The sequence below is a fragment of the Rhinoraja longicauda genome, chromosome 9, assembly GCF_053455715.1.
Source record: "Rhinoraja longicauda isolate Sanriku21f chromosome 9, sRhiLon1.1, whole genome shotgun sequence".
Classification (NCBI taxonomy): Eukaryota; Metazoa; Chordata; class Chondrichthyes; order Rajiformes; family Arhynchobatidae; genus Rhinoraja; species Rhinoraja longicauda.
In genome coordinates, this window is record NC_135961.1 from 27230060 (window position 1) to 27256201 (window position 26142).

At 45.0% G+C, this 26142-nt stretch overlaps 1 protein-coding gene across 1 annotated transcript in view; it reads right to left on the bottom strand.

Moving 5' to 3' along the window:
• Positions 1–26142, bottom strand: part of prkcea (protein kinase C, epsilon a) — a 426235-nt gene that overhangs the window by 183323 nt on the left and 216770 nt on the right. The gene's annotated exons all lie outside the window — the stretch shown is intronic.

A 26142-nucleotide genomic window follows, 5' to 3' on the forward strand; every position in this document is an offset into this window, starting at 1 on the left:
ATTATTAAGTACAAATGTGAATCACTGAGAAACACAATACTCGGGAGATTTAACAAATAAATGGACATATTCCTGGCGTAAACTTGTTTGAAGTCAATTCTATCATTCAATTATACTTTATTGTCACATGTACCTAGGTGCAGTGAAATTCATTATTTTTGTTTTCAATGCAAAGTCGCCACACATCTGGCATTGACAAAGTTACAATGTACTCATTATAGTCCCGCTGGTGTCTCTTTGTTTTCGGCCCCCCACCCCTCACCCCCAATGCAGCAAAACAATGCAATGCACGCATTCTCATTTCAATACAGGTTTAGATAGTAAAAAGTTACAGGAATCATTTTTTATGAGAATTACATGATTGAAATAGACGTGTCGGAAAGAGATAGACAATAGACAATAGACAATAGGTGTAGGAGGAGGCCGTTCGGCCCTTCGAGCCAGCACCGCCATTCAATGTGATCATGGCTGATCATTCTCAATCAGTACCCCGTTCCTGCCTTCTCCCCATACCCCCTGACTCCGCTATCCTTAAGAGCTCTATCTAGCTCTCTCTTGAATGCATTCAGAGAATTGGCCTCCACTGCCTTCTGAGGCAGAGAATTCCACAGATTCACAACTCTCTGACTGAAAAAGTTTTTCCTCATCTCAGTTCTAAATGGCCTACCCCTTATTCTTAAACTGTGGCCCCTTGTTCTGGATGTTTGCTTACCAGATATTTAAATTTATTGGTGCACTTATAAATACAAAGTTGTAGAACTAAATCTTTGGCCACCAGAATTCAACCCGATCAACAGTCAACAGTTGTACACATCGCACCATACCCCACCCCTTAAATCAGTGAATCTCAATGTACAGATGCAAACACATCTGCTGGCTGATGTGAACATATTTAATGCTGGTGAGAAAAAGACAGGTTTCTCCTCAGTGTGCGTAAATAACACCGGGAGCACCAGCAATTAATAAATCCAACTTTACAGAACACACACTTTCAGAAATGATTACAGTTGTTGGCCCTGTATTTAATGATTTGGATTCCTTGTACGAGACACTGTGCAATGGATATGGCATTTTCAAGAATATGCAAATGTCACAGTTCCAAAATTAGTCGTAAAACTGCAAGTCTCAAATTCGCCATCCTTAGTTCTACAAAACCTACCCCCCTTTCTACAAACAAAAAAGTAGAACACAGAAATATAATGTTTTATAATATTCTTTTTCTCTCAGTTACACCATTTTGAACATAGCAGGAATTCAGGTGTAAATTAACTGTTGAAACAGACCAAAAATCGCACCAAAGTTGTAATCCTAATTTTTATTAACACAAACTGTTCACAAGCCAGGTCATATACTTATAACAAAGGGATGTTAAATTATGTACAAGATGCGACTCTTAAGCCATTTTGTAAGAGGAATTAAAAAATATCTCAGGTGTGAGATTAATTACGTACAGCGGAAGGAAGAATTTGAATATAGAGCAAGTTATTACCCTTGTCTTAAAATATCTAAGCAATAGAGCAACCCTTTTTGGAATTTAACACCTCTCACAATTTCTGTTGCCATTGAATTGATTATTCAAAGGGTAAACAAGCATAAACAAGTTTCTGCTGGCATAGTACAGACAAGCTCCTTCTAAATGAATAAAAATGAACTGATCGTAAGTTTGTGTAGCCAAAGAGAAGCCTAGAATATATGGTAACAACCCAGTAGTAGACACATATTTAAAATGCTTGACCAAATTCATGAAATCAACAGATTCAGGTTAAACCTGGGTCTTTTTTTTAACTCTTCAATCGCAGGTGCAGTTCTTACAACTTCCTCTGTGGGCGGCAACTGAATCATATTGGTCTCACACAGAGTTATGCATGCATAAAAATATTTTAAGTAACATAATTAACCCTTTCATGATATATACGGCAGAAACACTTATCCTTGAACTCAGTTTAATATTGTTTTAACTTCCACTTTAACTACAGCCACTTTTAGAGTTCTGGAAATAAGGAATGCTGAATAAAGAGACACAGATCAGCAGTAATACAGAAAGAATCTGATAGTGTTGATTGTGTTATCCAGGTTCAACTTTAAAGTCTTTGTAAAAAGGTATTGCACTGACAACATTTTTTGGGTCTGGTTTGAGAACTTTTCTTCATAAATTTAAAGACAAAATCATTGTCTTAGTTATTATTTATTTTTAATCACTGTACAATTTACCTGGAATTATTGGAATCCATCAACTGAGAGTCACACAGTTTATTTGCTAATGGGTGAAGTTACACTTGCCTCTTGGTCACTGCATTAAACCAACTGCAGACATTAATCTTAATAACTGAGCATTGCAATGAATTTGCGTTGAAGTAGTCGTCAAATTGAACATTTCATGGAATTGTTCCAAAGCGATGATTGAAGATTGTGCTTGTTGAAGGTCTGAATAACAAATCCAATGGGAGTGCAAAAGGATTCCACTATATTAATGGCCAGGATAATGCAGCAGACTTAGGCCACTTTGTCTACTTCCTTGCAAGTTTCAGAACTCTTCTGTGCTGTTTGCTACCAGCTCAGAAGAAGACAGTTGAAGAAATTGCAGAATCATCATTTGAAAGTTTTAAAATATATATTTTTAAAAGGAGCCTGTGATCCCTTGCCTGGGATCGATGCTCCAACCACAGCCTGCGGATTTCAACATCGAGGAGTTCGCAGTCTCGGGTAGAGGCTGATGTCGCGAAGCTCCAAAGTCGCAGGAGGTTCGACCAGCCCAGACCTGGGGTCCGATCGCCCGGCACAGGGGAGCTGAGGTCCCCCCGATACGGGAGCTTGATCGTCCTGACGCGGAGGGCTCGACTGCCAGCTGCGAGAGCCAAGATCGCCCCGACAACAGAAGGTTCGAGTGCCCCGAAGGCAGGAGGACAAAGAAGGGAAGAAGATTGAACTTTTTTTACCTTCCATCACAGTGAGGAATGTGGGGGGAGTCGCTTTGGTGGATGTTCATGTTTAAAATGTATTTGGGTGTCTTGTCACTCTGTATTGGTAAGACTGTATGGCAGATCAAATTCCTCGCATGTTGCAAAACATACTTGGCTAATAAAGTATGATTATGATTATGATTATGAAGTCAACAATTGAGTTATGAAGCTTCTTTGAGAAGCTAATATTTTTACTATTGTCTATATGTACTCTCCAATGTTTTCCTTCATTAAAGTTGTTCAGATGGTCATTTGTAATTACGAGAGACATTTGCAGTTAGCGAGAGACATTTAAATCACAAGTGTATCAGAACTTGGAACAAGATACCTTCATTTGTAATTACCAGCAGAGAATAGGCAAGTGGCAGGACCTTTTGTTTTTACCATAAAGGGTACTGAACCAACACAGATTTAAATCTTACTCTATTTCAATAGTTAAACCCACATGTCAAAATTAGGGCCCTGTCAAGTTATTGTTTTCTGTCGTTGGGAATAGACCAGCTTTATCTTAAATCACAGATTCATTTATACATTCATTCTTGCATAGAAGACCAGAACAAAACATAGGATTTTGCCTTTTTTAGAATGTACTTGCAAGTTATTATGGATAATACACTCGGAATCCTGTCTGATATATTATAAGGATCAAAAGACCGGCATGGTGGCAGAGCGGTAGAGTTGCTGCCTTACAGCGCCAGAGACCTGGGTTTGATCCTAACTACGGGTGCTGTCTGAACAGAGTTTGTACGTTCGCCCCGTGACCTTTGTGGGTTTTCGCCGAGAGGCTCCGGTTTCCCCCTACACTCCAAAGGTGTATAGGTTTGTAGGCTAATTGGCTTGGTATAAATGTAAATTGTCCCTCGTGTGCATGGATAGTGTTAGTGTGTGGGGATCGGTGGGAGGCGTCGAAGGGCCAGGCAAGGCAAGGCGTCGAAGGGCCTGTTTCTGCGCTGTATCTCTAAATTAAACTTTAAAAAGATTAATCTAATATATCCTGTTAAAATGTTCTCATTAGGGTTATCATTCCATAGATACGTAGACACAAACTGTAGACAATAGGAGCAGGAGTAGGCCATTCGGCCCTTCAAGCCAGCACCGCCATTCAATGTGATCATGGCTGATCTTCCACAATCAGTACTCCGTTCCTCCCTTCTCCCCATACCCCTTGATTTAGCTAGCCCTAAGAGCTCTATCTAACTCTCTCTTGAATGCATCCAGTAAATCGGCCTCCACTGCCTTCTCAGGCAGAGAATTCCACAAATTCACAACTTAAACTGTGGCCCCTAGTTCTGGACTCCTCCCAACATCGGGAACATGTTTCCTGCATCTAGCATGTCCAATCCCTTAATAATTTTATATGTTTCTATAAGATCCCCTCTCATCCTTCTAAATTCCAGAGAATACAAGCCCAGTAGCTCCATTCTTTCATCATACAACAGTCCCACCATCCTGGGAATTAACCTGTTGAACCTACGCTCCACTCCCGCAATAGCAACAATATCCTGCCCCAAATTAGGAAACCAAAACTGCACACAATACTCCAGGGGTGGTCTCACCAGGACCCTGTACAACTGCAGACGGACCTCTTTGCTCCTATGCTCAACCCCTCGCATTATGAAGGCCAACATGCCATTAGCTTTCTTCACTGCCTGTTGTACCTGCATGTTTACTTTCAGTGACTGATGTACAAGGACACTCGGGTCTCGTTGTACTTCCCTTTTTCCTAACCCGACACCATTCAGATAGTAATCTGCCTTCCCGTTCTTGCCACCAAAGTGGATAGCCTCACATTTATCGACATTATACTTCATTTGCCATGCATCTGCCCACTCACCCAACCTGTCCAAATCACCCTGCATCCAAATAGCATCCTCTTCACAGTTCACACTTCCACCCAGCCTTGTGTGATCTGCAAATTTGCTAATGTTCCTTTTAACTCCTTCATCTAAATCATTAGTGTATATTGTAAATAGCTGCGGTCCCAGCCCTGAGCCTTGCGGCACCCCACTAGTCACTGCCCCCCATTCTGAAAGGGACCAATTAATCCCTACGTTGTTTCCTGTCTGCCAACCATTTTCTATCCATGTCAATACCTTACTCCCAATACCATGTGCTCTAATTTTGCCCACTAATCTCCTATGTGGGACCTTATCGAAGGCTTTCTGAAAGTCCAGGTACACTACATCCATTGGCTCTCCCTTGTCTATTTTATTTGTTACATCCTCAAAAAATTCCAGAAGATTTGTCAAGCATGATTTCCCCTTTGTAAATCCATGCTGACTTGGACTGATCCTGTTGTTGCTATCCAAATGCATCGTTGATAATCGATTCCAGCATCTTCCCCACCACCGATGTCAGTCTAACTGGTCTATAATTCCCTGCTTTCTCTCTCCCTCCTTTCTTGAAAAGTGGGATAACATTAGCTACCCTCCAATCCAGAACTGATCCAGAATCTATAGTACATTGGAAAATGATCACCAATGCGTCCATGATTTCTAGAGCCACCTCCTTGAGTACCCTAAGATGCAGACCATCAGGCCCTGGGGATTTATCAGCCTTCATTCCCATCAGTCTACCCAACACCATTTCCTGACTAATGTGAATTTCCTTCAGTTCCTCCATCACCCTCTTACAACTACTTATTGGTACTCAAATAGACGCTACAATGTACAACATTACAACATTATCACAAACATAATAAGACATAAAATAACAAAATATATATTTTGCTTGTGAACAGTAACAGCATATTGCACCGTCACTATATTTTAAGGTAGATATTTTCTGCAGTTGCTCTTCAAAATATACATAGAAGCATAGAAAAATAGTTGCAGGAGTAGGCCCTTCGAGCCAGCACTGCCATTCAATGTGATCATTGTGGATCAGCTAAAATCAGTACCCCGTTCCTGCTTTTCCCCCATATCCCTTGATTCCGCTAAGACATCCAGTGAATTGGCCTCCACTGCCTTCTGAGGCAGAGAATTCCACAATGACACAATTCTGCGTGAAAAAGTTTCTCCTCATCTCATTTCTAAATGGCCTACCCTTTATTCTTGAACTGTGGCCTCCCCTGTGGCTTAAACTGTGGCTTCTGGACTCCCCCCAACATCGGGAACATGTTTCCTGCATTTAGCGTGCCCAATCCCTTAATAATTTTATATGTTTCTATAAGATTCCCTTGCATCCTTCTAAATTCTAGTGAATATGAGCCAGAATCAACCCATTCTTTCATCAGATGTCAGTCCCACCATCCCGGGAATTACCTTCGCTGCACTCCCTCAATAGCAATAATGTCCTTCCTCAAAGTAGGAGACCAAAATTGCACACAATACTTCAGGAGTGGTCTCACCAGGGTCCTGGAAGACATTACAATTGCTATTATATTTTCATGATTGCAGATCCCATCAGCCCCTTAAAAATAAGATGTTGTTCATGTCATTTATGCATTTGAACTTTTCATAAAGTTAAAACTTCTAAAACAGATACTGATCCTTTTTGAAACTATGGCGATCAATCTTTAGTTTAGTTTAGAGATACAACGTGGATACAGGCCCTTCGGCCCACCGAATCCGCACTGACCAGCGATCTCCGCACATTAATACAATCCTACACACACTAGGGATAATTTACACTTATACCAAGCCAATTAACCTACATACAGTACCCGTTTCCTCCCACACTCCAAAGAGCACAAGGAACAATGTCTACCCTCCACTGTGAAGACCACTTTGCCTTAAACTTTCTGTTTTCAATCTTCATTGAGTTATCCTGCCAAATATTTTATTTACACTAACGTTTTGAACGTTCTTTTGTCTTCTCCGAAGATCTTGGGGGAAACCCACGCAGGTCACGGGGAGAACGAACAAACTCCGTACAGACAGCATCCGTAGTCAAAATCGAACCTAGGTCTCCGGCGCTGCAAGCGATGTAAGGCAGCATCTCTACTGCTGCGCCATCAAATGTATTTGCTCAGTTATAAATTATACTTGCAATATACTTTGTTCTTTAACCTAATTACTTCATGACTGAATGCTTCATGGAATATTTCCAACTTACTATTGCACCATAATCCAGGTATTTGATATCCAGATAATTTACACCATCAAATGATTACATCTAAATCAGTGAATACCATGACGATAATCAGAAAGCGCTTGATTTCCAAATGCAAGTTTGCATATTGAATTTCAGGGGCAATAATCACAACTCATTGACTTTAATATTACAGTTCAACTGGTTTATCTCTGTCCATAAATAAAGTGTGGATCGGAAAACACAAAGTGCTGTAGTAACTCAGTGGGTCAGACAGCATCTCTGGAGAACAAGGATAGGTGATGTTTTGGGTTGGGCCCCGTCTTGGGCAGGGGTTGGTCACTAACTTAAGAGAAGTGCAATTGACTATTCAGTCTGAGCAAGGTACCCGACCCAAAATAACACCTATCTATGTTCTCCCGAGAAGCTGCCTGACCTGCTGAGCTATTCCAGCATTGTGTATTCTTTTGTAAACCAGCAAATGCAGTTCCTTTTTTCCACTATTGACTGACTCAATCTGATTCTATTGTCTGGAGCCAACTAATATCAAGGCCACAACAATGCTGGCCACAAAGTAAATATTCACAACCTCCTGGCAACGAGCTATCATTGGTTTAGGGAATTATTCTCGATTTTTTTTAAATCAAGAAAACATCTTGAAAGCAATCTCAGGCTCAAGCCAGTCTAATATCATGGAAAAATAGAATGCTATTAATAATAATATAATAATATTCATTTATTGTCATTGCAACGAGTACAACGAAATTAAAAAACAGCCAATCCTGACGGTGCGTACAAACATATATGCAATAAATGCAAAAACAAATAAATACATAAATACAATTAAATTAAGTACAAGATTTTTTAACGGTGTTGCCTAGTGCACAGGTAGTGTTCAGTTCTCGTATGGCCCTGGGGTAAAAACTGTTCTTAAGTCTGTTTGTTCGGGATTTGATTGACCTGAAACGTCGACCAGAGGGCAGATGAACAAACAGACGGTGGCCGGGGTGGGATGGATCTTTTATTATTTTGCCTGCTCTACTGAGGCAGCGCAGGCTGAACAGGTGCTCCAGGGAGGGCAGTGAGCAGCCGATGATTTTCTGGGCCGTCGTGATGACCCTCTGAAGGGCCTTCCTGTCCTTTTCTGAGCAGCTGGCATACCATGTGGTTATACAGTATGCCAGCACACTCTCGATGGAGCAGCGATAGAAGGACAACATGAGCTTCTCCTGCAGGTTGGTTTTCCTGAGGATCCTCAGGAAGTGGAGTCTCTGCTGTGCCTTCTTTACTGTGGTGATGGTGTTGGTAGACCAGGTGAGATCCTCTGCGATGTGCGTACCCAGGAACCTGAAAGCTGGTACCCTTTCCACGCAGACCCCATTGATGTAGAGTGGGTCGTAATCTCCACTGGTTTTTCTAAAGTCAATTATAAGTTCCTTTGTTTTGGAGGAGTTCAGGACCAGATTGTTCACTGAACACCATGCTGCCAGCCTTTGGATTTCATCCCTATAGGCTGTCTCATCTCCTTCTGAGATAAGTCCAACCACAGTCGTGTCATCCGCGAACTTGATGATGGTGTTGGTGGGATGGGTGGGGGCGCAGTCGTGAGTGTAGAGGGAGTAAAGGATGGGGCTCAACACACAGCCCTGTGGTGAGCCGGTGCTCAGTGTAATGGTGGAGGAGAGGTGAGGGCCTATTTTGACTGTCTGGGGGCGGTTGGTCAGGAAGTCCTTGATCCATTTGCAGATGGTTAGGGAAAATCCAAGGTCGGAAAGTTTGGTGACCAGTCTGCTCGGGATGACCGTGTTAAAGGCAGAGCTGAAGTCGAGAAAGAGCATCCTCACATAGCTCCCCTGGTGTTCAAGGTGGGTCAGTGCAGTGTGAAGAGCAGTGTCGATGGCATCCCCTGGAGACCTATTTGCTCTGTAGGCAAACTGGTATGGGTCGAAGGTGGGTGGGAGGCTGGCTTTGATGTGCTGCAGGACCAGTCTCTCGAAGCACTTTGTGATGACCGGTGTGAGTGCTACCGGACGGTAGTCGTTAAGACCGCTGATGACAGGCTTTTTCGGCAGTGGGATGATTATGGCGGACTTCAGGCAGGGAGGGATGGTGGATTTTAAAAGGGACAGGTTGAAGATTTTTGTGAAGACCTCAGATAATTGGTCTGCACATTCCCTCAGCACTCTGCCCGTCACACCATCGGGGCCTGCAGCTTTCCTGGGATTCACTGCTCTGAGCACTCGCTTAACGTCATACTCCTGCACAGTGAAGGTGTTGCTCTCAGGTGCTGGAGAGGGTGTAATGTCTGCCACTGTAGCTTTCACCTCGAAACGAGCAAAGAAACAGTTAAGTTCCTCAGCCAACGAGGCGTCGCCGTCGGCAGTCGTGCGGTTGCTGGTCTTGTAATTGGTGATGTGCTGGATGCCTTGCCATACCCGCCGTGGGTCATTGTTGGAAAAGTGGTCCTCAATCTTCCTCTTGTAGGACGCTTTGGCATCCTTGATGCCTCTCTTCAGGTTGGTTCTAGCAGCACTGTATAGAGCTCTGTCACTAGACCTGAAGGCGGTGTTACGGTCCTTGAGGAGAGACCTGACATCCTTTGTCATCCAGGGTTTTTGATTGGGGTACAACCGGATGCGTTTGTCGACGGTGACATTGTCAACGCAGTTTTTGATGTAGCAAAGTACAGTTGATGTGTACTCCTCCAAGTCCTGATCCTCAAAAATATCCCAGTTGGTCCTTTCGAAGCAATCCTGCAGCTGCGAGGAAGCTCCTTCAGGCCATGTCTTCACAGTCTTTATGGTGACTGGAGCTTTCCTCCTGAGTGGGGTGTATGCTGGGGTTAGGAATATGGACAGGTGATCTGACTGCCCCAGGTGTGGTAGTGGTGCTGACCTGAACCCCTTCTTAATATTTGAGTAAACCTTGTCTAGTGTGTTTTTCCCCCTGGTAGCACATCTTATGTGTTGTTCAAGTTTCGGGAGAACTGACTTTAGGTCTGCATGGTTGAAGTCCCCGGCTATGATGTGGGCTGCTTCTGGATATGTGCTCTGTTGTGAGTTTATTGCACCTAGCAGGTAGCCTAAAGCTGTGCTAGCGTTAGCATTCGGTGGGATGTAGACTGCTGTTACTATAACCCCTGTAAATTCGCGAGGAAGGTAAAAAGGCCTGCATTTAACTGTTAGGGACTCCAGATCAGGAGAACAGTGGCTATCTATGGTTTGGATATTAGTGCACCAGCTGTTGTGCACATAAATGCATAACCCCCCCCCCTTGCTCTTACCGGAGTCGATGTTTCTGTCCCAACGAAACGCTGTGCGCCCGGCTAGCTCAATGGCTCCGTCTGGGATAAGTGGATGAAGCCATGTCTCTGTTACTAAGAGAATGCAACAGTCCTCCACGAGTTTGTTTGCTGATATCTGTAGTTTAAGTTCGTCCATTTTGTTGATGATGGATCTGGCGTTGGTGAGGAACATGCTAGGTAGCGGTGGTTTGTGTGGCTGTCTCTTTAGCTTGGCAAGTATACCGGACCGGCATCCTCGCTTTTGCTTCCTGTTTCTCCTCCGTCTGCGACGCCTGTTCGCGCCGACAACTATCCACGGAGCGCCCGGTGTCCTGGCAATCTCTTCCGGTATATTTCGCGGGTGTGGAAATTCGCGCACAAGGTCCCGATTGCACTGGAATCCGATGATCAGAAGGTCCTTTCGGTTGTAGGTAGGATTTGCCTGATTTTCCTGGTTTGAATGACTAAATTTGACTAACAGACATAACACAGATAACACACATAAAACGCACCGAAAGGGAGAGCTGTGAGCCGCTGCGTATATTAGGGCAGCACGGTGGCACAGCGATAGAGTTGCTATCTAACAGCGCCAGAGATCAGCATTAGATCCAGACTATTGACTGTATGGAGTTTCGTTTGTACATTCTCCCTGTGACCCGCGTGGGTTTTCTCCGGTAGCTCCGGTTTCCTCCCACACTCCAAAGATGTACAGGTTTGTAGGTCAATTGGCCTGATGGAATTGTAAATTGTCCCTAGTGTGTATATAAACTAGACCAAAGATATGAAACAAATTGAATAGCCATCCATTAGAATTATCAAAATGCCATCACAGAAAATGCTTTCAGGTAAGAATCCTTTGGGGAACTTTCATACTGAAAATCTACATTATGATGATGCATTTAGGACAAGGCAAACAGAATGATGACAGCATATTTTGTATCCATTTGCTAACATTCCTGAAAAATCTGGATCGGGATGCCTGGATCGGGCATAAAAACTCGAGCGCAGACTGGACTTTGGAAAAAGTGCAAAATGGTCTTGTAAGCGGTCTCAGTGGAATATTTCTGGAAACTTTGCTAATCGCGGATATACTTAGGTATGGCAATACTCGACTGGACTGCTTATAAGAAAATAATTTCACTGTGCATTTGCACATGACAATAAAGCACCATCACGGGGAGGAGCCAGCGCTGCCGTCGCAGCTGCGGCTTGCCTGCAGTCCGTCTGTCTTTTGTGTTTTTTGTTGGTTTTGTCTGAATTGTAGTTTTAATATGGTGTAGGGTTTGTATGTTATGTTTGGGGGGGGGGGGGGGGTGGGGAGGGAACGGGAACGGAAACTGTAAAATTCTCTCTCCCGAACGGAGACGCGACCTTTGTTTCTGTGTCGTGTCTCCGTTCCCGTTGCGGCCTACCACCGGCCATGCACCTGGGACCACCTGGGGCTCTGGTTCGCAGAGCCCGCGGCCCGGACTCACCACCTGCGGCGCTGGCTGCCTGCGGATGCTGCGGGAGCGGCTGCGACTCGTCTCCGGAGGCTCCGGCGCGGGCCGCGTGGACGTCGGAAGCCCGCAGGCCCCTGGGTGGGGGCCGACATCGGGAGTACCGACAGCGGCAGAGGCAGCGTGTTCGCCCACCCCGAATCGCGGGGCTTGGGTCGGCCTGCCGCGGACCTTTCACCGTCCGGCGCGGCCTGAAATAGGCCGCGGACCTTTCACCGTCCAGCGGGGGCTTCAATATCGGGAGCCCCGACCGCCCCGACGTGGCAACTCCAACAGCCTGACCGCGGGAGAAGACGGCAGGGAAGAGAAAAGACATTCTGGCCTTCCATCACAGTGAGGAGGGACTGGAGGAGACTCACTGTGATGGATGTTTCTTTTTGTTTGGTGTTAGTTGTGATTGTATGTGTTATTGCATTTTTATTGATTATTCTTATTGGTCTTATTGTTCAACTGCGGGTAATGTTTCATTTCACTACACATTTATGTGTATGTGACAAATAAACGACTATTGACATTGAACCACTGAAAATGAAACATGATTTTCATGTTAACACGGTTTTTAAAATATAACAACTCATTCAATTATGCATTTAGTTATTCTTACTCCAAATGTTTCTTTCCACAGAAGAATCTTGATAACATTGTTTGCAGCTTTAGAATAATCCTGAAATGCTACCAGTGGCATTCAAAAGAGTTACATTGAAAGATCAACAGAATCTGGATTAAATTCAAACTAAAGATATGCCAAACATTCACAACAGGGCAACAGTTCCAAGTACAGTATACAGACGCATGCTTTGCAGCACTGATATCTTTTCATCATTATTAAGAGGAGAGATAAGGCAGCATGACATTTATTTTATCAGATCATCAGGGTAAACTGCACTCATTTTCTTGAAACATTTAATGTTTAATAGTTTACTTTAATGGCAGCATGAAATTTATTGACTGCAGAGCTAGCACAATGACTCGCTCGGCCTGTTAACCCATGGGATGGATGATGCATTCGGACCACAGGATTCCCTCAATTAATCTCTTCCCTTAATTGATCTCAACCACAATGATAGTAAAAACCAATTTAATTACCTTACAATTCGGGTTTAGAGAGAATAAATTAGTCAGCTAACTGCTTCTGACTTGATGTGGTTGTGTGGTGATTTTTAACATATTATAAACATGAGAAAATGTACCTCAACTTCAGCCTGGTCATGTTACGGTCTTTTGGACCGAGTCCAAGCATAATTGCAACCCCCCATACTTAACATCTCACAATAAGGTAAGACACTATTTCAGATTTTGCCATCTTTGTAGTTGCTAAGATTTTCCCTGATATCTTAGGGTTTTTCTTTTTTTTTTAATGGTTGCTTGCTGAAAGAGAACGTTGCTCAAAGTTCAGAGGAAAGGCATCAGGATGCTTGGTAAACACTGGAAGTGGAGCCTTAGCCAACCAGACTGAAGGATTCTTAAAATAATAACAAAAGACTAGGGAGTGTAAATTAGAGTGGGTGGCAAATCAAATAAAATAGAATGGAATACGCGAGAGATAAATAGTGACAGAATGCAAGTTTTAATTGTTGGTCCGGGGAAAGCATCAGTTTTGCTGGAAGCCCATTGTGCAAAATAAAGTGTATTTCTCTGGGAGGCCATGACCGAGGGGTGAGCAGAACTGACCTGATTAAGCCCGCGCCATGGCCGGATGAGGGAGGAGCACTGCCGTGTCAAAGGTAGAGAGGGTTAATTGGAACTGGCAGCTAGGGGACCACATTAAGAACTGGAGATTGAAAACTGAAAGAGCTGCATTTTCAACACAGGCAAGAAAGTCGACATCTTTTTAAAAATCTAACCAGAATAAGAGAATAAAAAGCATGAAAATCCATACTTGTAACTTTATAGTTATAGCAATTAATTCTTAGCACAAGGGTGGTACAAATAGTTGAAATTTCTTGATGTTATTTGAAACTTTAATTCTTATCAACTCAGTATTGCAAATTGAGGCCATGATATAATTCCATGTTTGGCAAAGCAGTACAAAGTTGACTGCAAATTCTGAGTATCATGCTTCTGTTCTGTGCATGAAGCTGCTGTGCCAGCTGTATGTAAATAATGGTGAGTGCCATTAGCCTCAGTTATTTTGGGAGCAAAAGTTGGCTCAATGTATTAACAAATGTAGCATGATTGACTCATGACTGAAGAAATCAAAAAAGGCATTTTCCACGCAAACAGTTTATCATACATCATGTGACCCAGTCCCTGTATGAAAAAATTAAATGCATCTCAACAAAAAGTAAGAAAATATCTTCAATTAATTGAAATTGCATTAAACTTAATTGCTTAAAGTGGCTGGAAAATAAAAGACAAGAGGCAATGGCTCTGGTATTTCGGTCAGTAAAGTTCAACGAATGCACTGAAAAGTCACAGTTAGAAACCCCAAATCAAGGCAAACTGCAATTTTATAGTGCTCCTGTGTGACATATAACATGATGGGGAGGAGCCACAGTTGTATTAGCAATGTAAAATCAATGCTTGATGTACAGATCAAACCTCATTGCTCTGAAAATTTTACACCAGCTTCATTCAAAAAATTCACAACTAATATTACATTCACACAAGTCGTAAACTGGACTGAGCTCCTGCTTTTCATGACCTGATATCGTAAGAACATACAAAATTGGAAAAATGTCAGAGAAAAGGCCATCAAATTGTTGCAGTCATCTTCATCACCAGCACAGTCAATAAGATAATGGCCCATCTGACTATAACTCTATCTCAACTATTCTGCCAACCTCCAAATCCTCTTCCCCACCCTCTCTCACCCCCTTGGCTCACTAGCTAATTCTGTCTTTAAAATATTCAGGATCTGCTTTCTTTGCCCTTTGGTGAAGAACGTTCAAAAGATTCATGATCCTCTGAAAGAAGTTTTAGTTCATCTCTGTCAAAAATGGACTCCTAGTGTTAGATTTTTCCTCACGAGGAATATTCCTCTCCACATTCACCCTGCCAAGAACACACGTACTCATAAACACCCTTCCACCAGATCTCACTGCAGCACTGCATTGGACCAATTTACAATTAATCATTATTTGTGACAAAACAAAGCAGTTTTGCAAAATGGTTACATTTAATAGAAAAACTTAATCCAAAATAATCGTATTTGAGCTCCCTTTATGTCAATGGTGGATTATTCCGTTTAATTATAATTTTGGGAGTAAGCATTATTGTGCCATCATCCTTTTAACCAAAGGATCTTACATTATTTACAATTTTGGGAGCAAGCATTATTGTTTCATCATCCTTTTCACCACAATCATTGAAACATGAGGTACATGACAGGTAAACATTATCTTCAAGTAATGCAGGTTAGAAGTAACTTATGAATATATTTATTCCAAAGGACTTAGTTATAAATCATAATCTATGCATATACTTAATGTGCACATCACAGTGGCACTCTTGATCTCAGCTGCTCCAGCGGAAAAGGCGTCACTTTGGGGAGTTGCATTAGTGCTAATGCAATACAAGTTGAATGCCTGGTTATGTTTCAATCGAACAAATTCCCTAAATGCTCAAAGAGACAAATTCATACCCACAGGAAAGAGGGAACATCAGAGGTCAAATCGTGATCATCTTTGGCGAGCGAGACAAATCCATTTCTGGAAACAGTCAAAGGATCCGTCATTGGGAAAGTCATCACCTCTGCCCTTCTCAACATGACTGGGGAGCTACTTTCCAGACGGTAGTGCAGATTCTGCCCATCAAATGACTCAATAAATATTATCTTCGTTACACAACAGTTCCAAGGGAAATGCACTACACTTGGCATTTTTAACCTTTGACTTTAAATCTGCCATCTGAGACAGGGTGCAATATACTTTTTAAATTTGGCTGCCCTCAGAAACTGTTTTCTATTTGACATTTGCAACATGATGGATACAAGTCGTGATTCCAAACGACGAGTTTAATAGAGACAATCCCTGTGCAAAGTGGGATCAATAAAGGTGTGTCATATCCTCAATACTTTTCTAAACCCTTGTCTTATTATTACACCTCACACCAACCAGATTCTTCCTTTCTCTCTCCCCCCCCCCTCCCCCACACCCTCCCTCATCCCCCCATAGAACTAATCTGCTGTACAAATGGGAAACTTTTCAACTAAAGTCATCTCCAACTCAGAGCCAAGGTCACAACAGCTTCCGTCATTGAGCTGCAGTATATGCAGAGTTCCAAGTCACTGAGATTAACTTGCATCTTCTCCAACCTTGTCTATTAGATTTGGTGCTCTTGATTTGGTAACTTCTACATCAGTGGCAACAAGTGCAGTCAAGGTGACCGCTGTCAAGGTGACCCCACAGACGAGCACCAGACCTTAATATCATACACCATTTCTGATTTTATTACTTCCAGCTCTCTGCCCTCAAAAACCTCCAATCCTATCGTTCCCCAGCCCCGCACAGCACGATTTTATCTTCTCCCCAAAATCCACAAACAGAACTGTCCTGGCAGACCCATTGTTCCTGCTTGTTCATGTCCCACTAAATTAATTTCCACATACCTCGACTACATCCTATCCCCCCTGGTCCAATCCCTCCCAACCAGTTCATTGGCTATATTTAAGAGGGAGTTAGATGTGGCCCTTGTGGCTAAAGGGATCAGGGGGTTTGGAGAGAAGGCAGGTACAGGATACTGAGTTGGATGATCAGCCATGATCATATTGAATGGCGGTGCAGGCTCGAAGGGCCGAATGGCCTACTCCTGCACCTATTTTCTATGTTTCTTTGTTTTTTTAAGGCAATAGACAATAGACAATAGGTGCAGGAGTAGGCCATTCAGCCCTTCGAGCCAGCACCGCCATTCAATGCGATCATGGCTGATCACTCAATCAGTACCCCGTTCCTGCCTTCTCCCCATACCCCCTCACTCCGCTATCCTCAAGAGCTCTATCCAGCTCTCTCTTGAAAGCATCCAACGAACTGGCCTCCACTGCCTTCTGAGGCAGAGAATTCCACACCTTCACCACCCTCTGACTGAAAAAGTTCTTCCTCATCTCCGTTCTAAATGGCCTACCCCTTATTCTCAAACTGTGGCCCCTTGTTCTGGACTCCCCTAACATTGGGAACATGTTATCTGCCTCTAATGTGTCCAATCCCCTAATTATCTTATATGTTTCAATAAGATCCCCCCTCATCCTTCTAAATTCCAGTGTATACAAGCCCAATCGCTCCAGCCTTTCAACATACGACAGTCCCGCCATTCCGGGAATTAACCTAGTGAACCTACGCTGCACGCCCTCCATAGCAAGAATATCCTTCCTCAAATTTGGAGACCAAAACTGCACACAGTACTCCAGGTGCGGTCTCACCAGGGCCCGGTACAACTGTAGAAGGACCTCTTTGCTCCTATACTCAACTCCTCTTGTTACGATGGCCAACATTCCATTGGCTTTCTTCACTGCCTGCTGTACCTGCATGCTTCCTTTCATTGACTGATGCACTAGGACACCCAGATCTCGTTGAACTCCCCCTCCTCCTAACTTGACACCATTCAGATAATAATCTGCCTTTCTATTCTTACTTCCAAAGTGAATAACCTCACACTTATCTACATTAAACTGCATCTGCCATGTATCCGCCCACTCACACAACCTGTCCAAGTCACCCTGCAGCCTTATTGCATCTTCCTCACAATTCACACTACCCCCCAACTTAGTATCATCTGCAAATTTGCTAATGGTACTTTTAATCCCTTCGTCTAAGTCATTAATGTATATCGTAAATAGCTGGGGTCCCAGCACCGAACCTTGCGGTACCCCACTGGTCACTGCCTGCCATTCCGAAAGGGACCCATTTATCCCCACCTCACACGCTCTTCGTCTCTTCAACGAATTCCGTTTTCCAGGCACCCACACCCTCTTATTTACCATGGATATCCAGTGACTCTAAACTTCCATCCCCCACCAGGAAGGTCTAAAAGCCTTCTGTTTCTTCCTCGACCGCAGAACCAACCAATTTCCATCTATTAATACTCTCCACTGCCTAGCAGAGCTGGTTCTTACCCTCAACAACTTCTCCTCCGACTCCTCCCACTTCCTCCAAATCCAAGGCATAGCTATGGGCACTCGTATAGGCCCCAACTATGCCTGTCTCTTTGTATGGTACGTCGAACAATCATTGTTCCAGGCGTACACTGACCGCATCCCTGAACTTTACCTCCGCCACATTGACGACTGCCTCCTGCACCCATGCAGAACTCATTGACTTCATCAACTTCACCACTAATTTCCATCCTGCACTCAAATTCACTTGGACCATCTCCGACATCTCCCTACCGTTTCTGGATCTTACCGTCTCCATCACAGGAGACAGACTATTGACCAACATCTACTACAAACCTACTGACTCCCATAGCTATCTAGACCACACTTCTTCCCACCCTGCTTCCTGTAAAGACTCTATCCCATACTTCCAATTCCTCCGTCTACGCCGCATCTGCGCCCAGGATGAGGTTTTCCATACTAGATCATCGGAGATGTCCTCATTCTTTAGGAAACGGGGTTTCCCCTCTTTCATTATAGATGAGGCTCTCACTAGGGTCTCCTCGATATCCCACATCTCCGCTCTTGCTCCCCCTCCGCCCATTCGCACCAAGGACAGAGACCACCTTGTCCTCACCTTCCACCCCATCAGCTGTCACATACAGCATATAATCATCCAACATTTCCGTTACCTTCAACGGGATCCTACTGGCCACATCTTCCCATCTCCACTCATTTCTGCTTTCATCAGAGACCGTTCCCTATGCAACTCCCTAGTCAACTCGTCCCTTCCCACCCAAACCATCCCCTCCCCAGGTACGTTCCCCTACAACCGCAGGAGATGCAACACCTGTCCCTTTACCTCCCCCCTCGACTCCATCCAAGGACCCCGACAGTCTTTTTTTTCAGATGAGGCAGAGGTTCACTAGCACCTCCTCCAACCACCTCTACTGTATCCGCTGTTCCAGATATCAACATCTGTACATCGGCGAGACCAAGCACAGGTTCGGTGATTGTTTTCACTGAACACCCCCGCTCAGTCCGCCTTAACCTACCTGATCTCCTGGTTGCTCAGCACTTTAACTCCCCCTCCCATTCCCAATCTGACCTTTCAGTCCTGGGCCTCCTCCATTGTCAGAGTGAGGCCCAGTGCAAATTGAAGGAACAACACCTTATATTTCGCTTGGGTAGCTTACACCCCAGCGGTATGAACATTGACATCTCTAACTTCAAATAGCCCTTGCTTTCCCTCTCTCTCTATCCCCTCCACCTTCCCAGTTCTCCCACCAGTCTTACTGTCTCCGACTTCATTCTATCTCGGTCCCACCCACTCTCCTGACATCAGTCTGAAGGATCTCGACCCGAAACATCACCCATTCCTTCTCTCCAGAGATGCTGCCTGTCCCGCTAAGTTACTCCAGCATTTTGTGTAATAATTGTTCTTCCCACTCACACACCAACCTGTCTATGCTTAGCCTCCTCCACTGCCAGGGTTAAGGATGAAGGCAAAGATATATAAGAAAATAACTGCAGATGCTGGTACAAATCGAAGGTATTTATTCACAAAATGCTGGAATAACTCAGCAGGTCAGGCAGCATCTCGGGAGAGAAGGAATGGGTGACGTTTCGGGTCGAGACCCTTCTTCAGTCTGACCTGCTGAGTTACTCCAGCATTTTGTGAATAAAGGCAAAGATGTACACTGAATTCTTCAATTTCAAGAATATCCAGGAATATCCAGGAATATCTACCCCACCCCCCACTTCCCAACTTTCCCTTTCCTTCTGATCTGTCCAGGTCCTCTCCAATACACCCTTCTTTATAATCCCAGCCCCTGGCATCTTATTACTTAGTTTTCTCCCCACCCACTCAACATGTCAATCACACTTACAGTCTGAAGAAGGGTTTCGACCTAAAATGTCACCCATTCCTTCTTTCCAGAGATTCTGCCTGTCCCACGGAGTTACTCCAGCATTTTGTGTCCATCTTCAGTGTATAACCAGCATCTGTAATTCCTTCCTACACACTTACATTATTCCCACTTTGTAAACGCTCTTTATGGGCGACTATTTGCATACCTTGGGTATGCAAGCAAATAATTTCACTGTGACTTGCCACATGTGACAATAAAGCATTTAATTCAATTCACTCAGCCATGTTCCCCACTGTACCCTTCTGCCCGCCCTACCTCACTTATTTGGTTCCAAGCTTCACCTTCCTTTACTATAATTTTTCATCATCGCTGTCCCTTTGGTGTCTTCACTATCACCTCCCAGCCTCTGTCGCTGTTTCCACTCTTCCCACCCCTATCTGACTCCACCTGCTAATCAACTGCTCCTCATTCCGATCCACCTACAGACCTCCCAACATTTGATTTTACAAATTCAGAATTTTACATCAAAATTCATAATATGGCGCGTAATGCAACTTTTCAGCAAAAAAGGTATGCACACCAAATGCGCGTACGCGTTGCGCAAAAATTCACTTGTGAAAAACAACTATTATTTCCAACAGTCTGTAGTTCTTGGACTACATGTACAATGTCAGGTCTATCATGAGTATATTCTACTATTATAGAAAGGTTATTGAACAGAAATACCTTTTACAACAAAGAAAAAATGGTTTTGTTTTGTTTTTTCCATTTTTGCTTTTTCCGTACACATCCCAATTCTCTTGGTATTGAACAATGGACATAAAATATATGAAGAAAGAGTTTCATTTAAAAAACTGCACATACCTAATTTAATTGAAGACATACTTGCTCAAGTGGTCTTCAACAGCAAATCACAACGGTCCATGTCACCCCCATCACTACTCCCCCCACCCCCCCTCTCCCCACTCCCCCCCCACATCCCACCCCCCCCTACTCCCCCCAACCCCCTCTCCCCACTCCCCCCCACATCCCACCCCCCACCACTCCCCTCCCCTCCACCCCTTTCCCCCCAAATCCACTCCCCCACCCCTCCTCCCCACTCCTCCTCCCCCACTCCCCCAAACCCACACCCCCTACTCCCCCCACCCCTCCCCCCTACTACCCACTTCCCTCCCCTCCACCCCTTTCCCCCAAATCCACTCCCCCACCCCTCCTCCCCCACTCCCCTCCCACCCCCACTCTCCCCCTCCCTTCCGACCCCCCGACCCCCACTCCCCCATCCCACTCCACTGCCCGCCTCCCCCACACCCGAAACCCCCTCTCAACATCAACGGGCATCACGCTCCGCAGCGACGCGAGGCCGGGCCAGCGGCCGGGCGAGTACAGCAGCAGGGAGAGTACAGCGGCGAGGCGTGTACAGCGGCGAGGCCAGGCCAGGCCAGGCTAGCGGCGAGGCAAGTACAGTGGCGAGGCGAGTACAGCGACGAGGCCAGGCCAGCGGCGAGGCGAGTACAGCGACGAGGCCAGGCCAGCGGCGAGGCGAGTGCAGCGGTGGGGTGAGTACAGCGATGAGGTGAGTACAGCGGTGGGGCGAGTACAGCGGTGGGGTGAGTACAGCGATGAGGTGAGTACAGCGGTGGGGCGAGTACAGCGGCGAGGCGAGGTGAGTACATCGGCGAGGCGAGTACAGCGGTGAGGTGAGTACAGCGGTGGGGTGAGTACAGCGGTGAGGCGAGTACAGCGGTGAGGTGAGTACAGCGGTGGGGTGAGTACAGCGGTGGGGTGAGTACAGCGGTGGGGTGAGTACAGCGATGAGGTGAGTACAGCGGTGGGGTGAGTACAGCGATGAGGTGAGTACAGCGGTGGGGTGAGTACAGCGGTGGGGTGAGTACAGCGGTGGGGTGAGTACAGCGATGAGGTGAGTACAGCGGCGAGGCGAGGTGAGTACAGCGGTGAGGTGAGTACAGCGGTGAGGCGAGTACAGCGGTGAGGTGAGTACAGCGGTGGGGTGAGTACAGCGGTGGGGTGAGTACAGCGGTGGGGTGAGTACAGCGGTGGGGTGAGTACAGCGGCGAGGCGAGGTGAGTACAGCGGTGGGGCGAGTACAGCGGCGAGGCGAGGTGAGTACATCGGCGAGGTGAGTACAGCGGTGAGGCGAGTACAGCGGTGAGGTGAGTACAGCGGTGGGGTGAGTACAGCGGCGAGGTGAGTACAGCGGCGAGGCGAGGTGAGTACAGCGGTGGGGCGAGTACAGCGGCGAGGCGAGGTGAGTACATCGGCGAGGTGAGTACAGCGGTGAGGTGAGTACAGCGGTGAGGTGAGTACAGCGGTGGGGTGAGTACAGCGGTGAGGGGAGTACAGCGGTGAGGTGAGTACAGCGGTGAGGTGAGTACAGCGGTGAGGTGAGTACAGCGGTGGGGTGAGTACAGCGGTGAGGTGAGTACAGCGGTGAGGTGAGTACAGCGGTGGGGTGAGTACAGCGGTGAGGTGAGTACAGCGGTGGGGTGAGTACAGCGGTGAGGTGAGTACAGCGGTGGGGTGAGTACAGCGGTGAGGTGAGTACAGCGGTGAGGTGAGTAGAGCGGTGGGGTGAGTACAGCGGTGGGGTGAGTACAGCAGCGAGGCGAGTACAGCAGTGGGGCATGTGTTTTGCGGCAAAAATGTGAGGCAAAATCAGAATGGCGGAAATGAAATAAGAAAGCGGAAACCTTCCGCCAAATTCTGAAGGGTTGGGAGGTCTGCACCTATCTCTAGTCTGTTGTCACCTCCACCCCCATCTCCTTATACTGCCTATTTCCCCTCTACGCTTTCAATCCAGATGAAGGGACCCAACTTAAAATGTCAACTGTCTGTTTCCCTCCACGGATGTTGTTTGACCCATTGAGTTCTTCCAGCAGATTGGTTGTTGCATCAGATTTCAGTATTTTGTGTTTAGTTCATTGGTGATTTGTTCATTCAAGTAACCACAAGAATGAGTTTTCCATATACAAGACAAGATCCTGCATCCACTTACCTTACTTTGATCTAGAATTATGTATGTAGACAAAATGAGTAATACAACCCATCCATGTTCTCCAGACCTGCTGAATTACTCATGCACTTGGTGTCTTTTTTTGGTAAAACAGCATCTGCAGTTCCTTGTTTCTACATGATCAATACAAATATCCGCTATTACTTAATGATAAGTAAAAGTATAATTACAGCATCAGCCTTTGGGGAACAGATTTGAGTTCCATTTACTGCAAACCATTTTCCTCTAATAACTTTTGCTAAGATCCATGAGGGAGGATTGGTTCTATGTTTAATTAAATACATTTAAAATTAGTCAGACTGATCGTATTACCTAAAATTGATTTGATTTTTAAACAATGGTACATGCTCTTATCTGCAGTTAGCTTAGCAGGTATCCTCTGTGCAAACTGCAATCTTTGTTGATTGGGAACTGAAGACAGGATTGCTTTGGAAAATTCAGATTTAAATATCAATCAACTTTCTACAGATTGGATAGGACAGAGTTCTATTTTGGAAAGTCGAAGATCTTACACTATAATTTCAAAAGGGGAGGGGGGAGAGGGGGAGACTGACCATATCTATGCCTCCATGAATTTATAAGCACCGATAAGTTCACCCCTCAGCCTCCTTTGCTCTGGAGAAGAGAGTCACTGCCTCTCCTATCAACTCTAGCCCTCTGGTCCTGGCAACATCCTTGTGAATTTTTCCTACAGCCTCTAGCTCAATCACATCTTTCCTAACATGCAGTGACCAGAACAGCACACAATGTTCCAGGTGAAGTCTCACCAATATCCTATGTAGCAGGATATCCAATCATTACACTGTCTAGTGAAGGCAAGCACATCATGCACCTTGTTCACCACCTTTTTTAACTGTGCTACCACTTCCAGGGAACCATATTTCTTGACCCTTAGTTGTCTCTGTTCGACATCACTCCCCAGCCCCCAATAGTTTACTGTGTAAATCGTTAATACACATGACGAACATCAGGGGACCCAGTGGCACAGCTGGTAGAGCTGCTGCCATTTGTATTTGTGTGGATCCAGTGCTGCTGTTTTCACATCAACCTGTTTAAAGTCACCAAGGGTGATTGAATTCATGCCTGCAGCTCTTAAAGGGGAGGTGATCAATGGCTCCAACTGCCAGTTGAAGTTACTACATTGCCTCAAGAGCAGTCAGAGCAAGCATTGTATGCCAGACTCAACAGCAAGTAACCTGCATCACAGACACCGTCCCTGAAGAGGTGAAGACCATGAGAAGGTTTCAAAGCACAGGGTCCTGGGTTCTATTTGCAGGTTCCTATTTGTAACTGCCTTCAAGTAGGTTACAGCATTCCCGCATGAGAGTGAAGCAACAGTTCAGGGAAATGTGAACCAATAAATCAGAATTGTCCATTTCTGCCCATATCTCACTTGATGCGATACATATACACTTTAATTCATGCAATAACCTTTCCTTGTTAACATCAAAAACACATAATGCTCTTAGGGAGTTTGTACTGTCACACTGAAACATTTTGCCTCCGAATCATCTTGGCATCTTCTGATATAAAGTATGCTGTGCAATTCTGCAAACCCTAACTGCTTTGGGTTAATTACTGTGTGACTGGGTGAAAGGCCAGTTCCTACAGTGAAAGTGGATTTAACACACTGCTTTTGTTCCAAAAAGGGACTTAAAAACTGAGTGCTCTATGTGTCAGCACAGTACATTGGTGCACACAATGATCATCCCTTCATTTAGCTCCTGAAGATCAATGTTACATTTGTACAAATTATTACAGCAAATACAGCATACCCCTATGCTCGTATGACAACTTTTGTTATGTAGTGCAATTACTTGTTTTCACCACAATGTGGCAGACTACGAGTTTAGTGTGGGAAGGAACTGCAGATGCTGGTTAAAAGCAAAGATAGACACAAAATGCTGGAGTAACTTCAGTCTGAAGAAGGGTCTCGACCTTAAAAAGGTCACCCATTCCTTCTCTCCAGAGATGCTGCCTGTCCCGCTGAGTTACTCCATCATTTGTGGTGGGGAAGATGCTGGAGTCAATTATAAAAGACGAAATTGCTGAGCATTTGGATAGCAGTAACAGGATCATTCCGAGTCAGCATGGATTTACGAAGGGGAAATCATGCTTGACAAATCTACTGGAATTTTTTGAGGATGTACCTAGGAAAATTGACAGGGGAGAGTCCGATGTGGTGTACCTCGACTTTCAGAAAGCCTTCGACAAGGTCCCACATAGGAGATTAGTGGGCAAAATTAGAGCACATGGTATTGGGGGTAGGGTACTGACATGGATAGAAAATTGGTTGACAGACAGAAAGCAAAGAGTGGGGATAAATGGGTCCCTTTCGGAATGGCAGGCAGTGACCAGTGGGGTACCGCAAGGTTCGGTGCTGGGACCCCAGCTATTTACGATATACATTAATAACTTAGATGAAGGGATTAAAAGTACCATTAGCAAATTTGCAGATGATACTAAGCTGGGGGGTAGTGTGAATTGTGTGGAAGATGCAATAAGGCTGCAGGGTGACTTGGACAGGTTGTGTGAGTGGGCGGATACATGGCAGATGCAGTTTAATGTAGATAAGTGTGAGGTTATTCACTTTGGAAGTAAGAATAGAAAGGCAGATTATTATCTGAATGGTGTCAAGTTAGGAAGAGGGGATGTTCAACTAGATCTGGGTGTCCTAGTGCATCAGTCACTGAAAGGAAGCATGCAGGTACAGCAGGCAGTGAAGAAAGCCAATGGAATGTTGGCCTTCATAACAAGAGGAGTTGAGTATAGGTGCAAAGAGGTCCTTCTACAGTTGTACCGGGCCCTGGTGAGACCGCACCTGGAGTACTGTGTGCAGTTTTGGTCTCCAAATTTGAGGAAGGATATTCTTGCTATTGAGGGTGTGCAGCGTAGGTTCACTAGGTTAATTCCCGGAATGGCGGGACTGTCGTATGTTGAAAGGCTGGAGCAATTAGGCTTGTATACACTGGAATTTAGAAGGATGAGGGGGGATCTTATTGAAACATATAAGATAATTAGGGGATTGGACACATTAGAGGCAGGAAACATGTTCCCAATGTTGGGGGAGTCCAGAACAAGGGGCCACAGTTTAAGAATAAGGGGTAGGCCATTTAGAACGGAGATGAGGAAGAACTTTTTCAGTCAGAGAGTGGTGAAGGTGTGGAATTCTCTGCCTCAGAAGGCAGTGGAGGCCAGTTCGTTGGATGCTTTCAAGAGAGAGCTGGATAGAGCTCTTAAGGATAGCGGAGTGAGGGGGTATGGGGAAAAGGCAGGAACGGGGTACTGATTGAGAGTGATCAGCCATGATCGCATTGAATGGCGGTGCTGGCTCGAAGGGCTGAATGGCCTACTCCTGCACCTATTGTCTATTGTCTATTTTGTGTCTATCTTGAGTTTAGTATATTTCATTTTGGCCAATTCACAAATAGTTGAAAT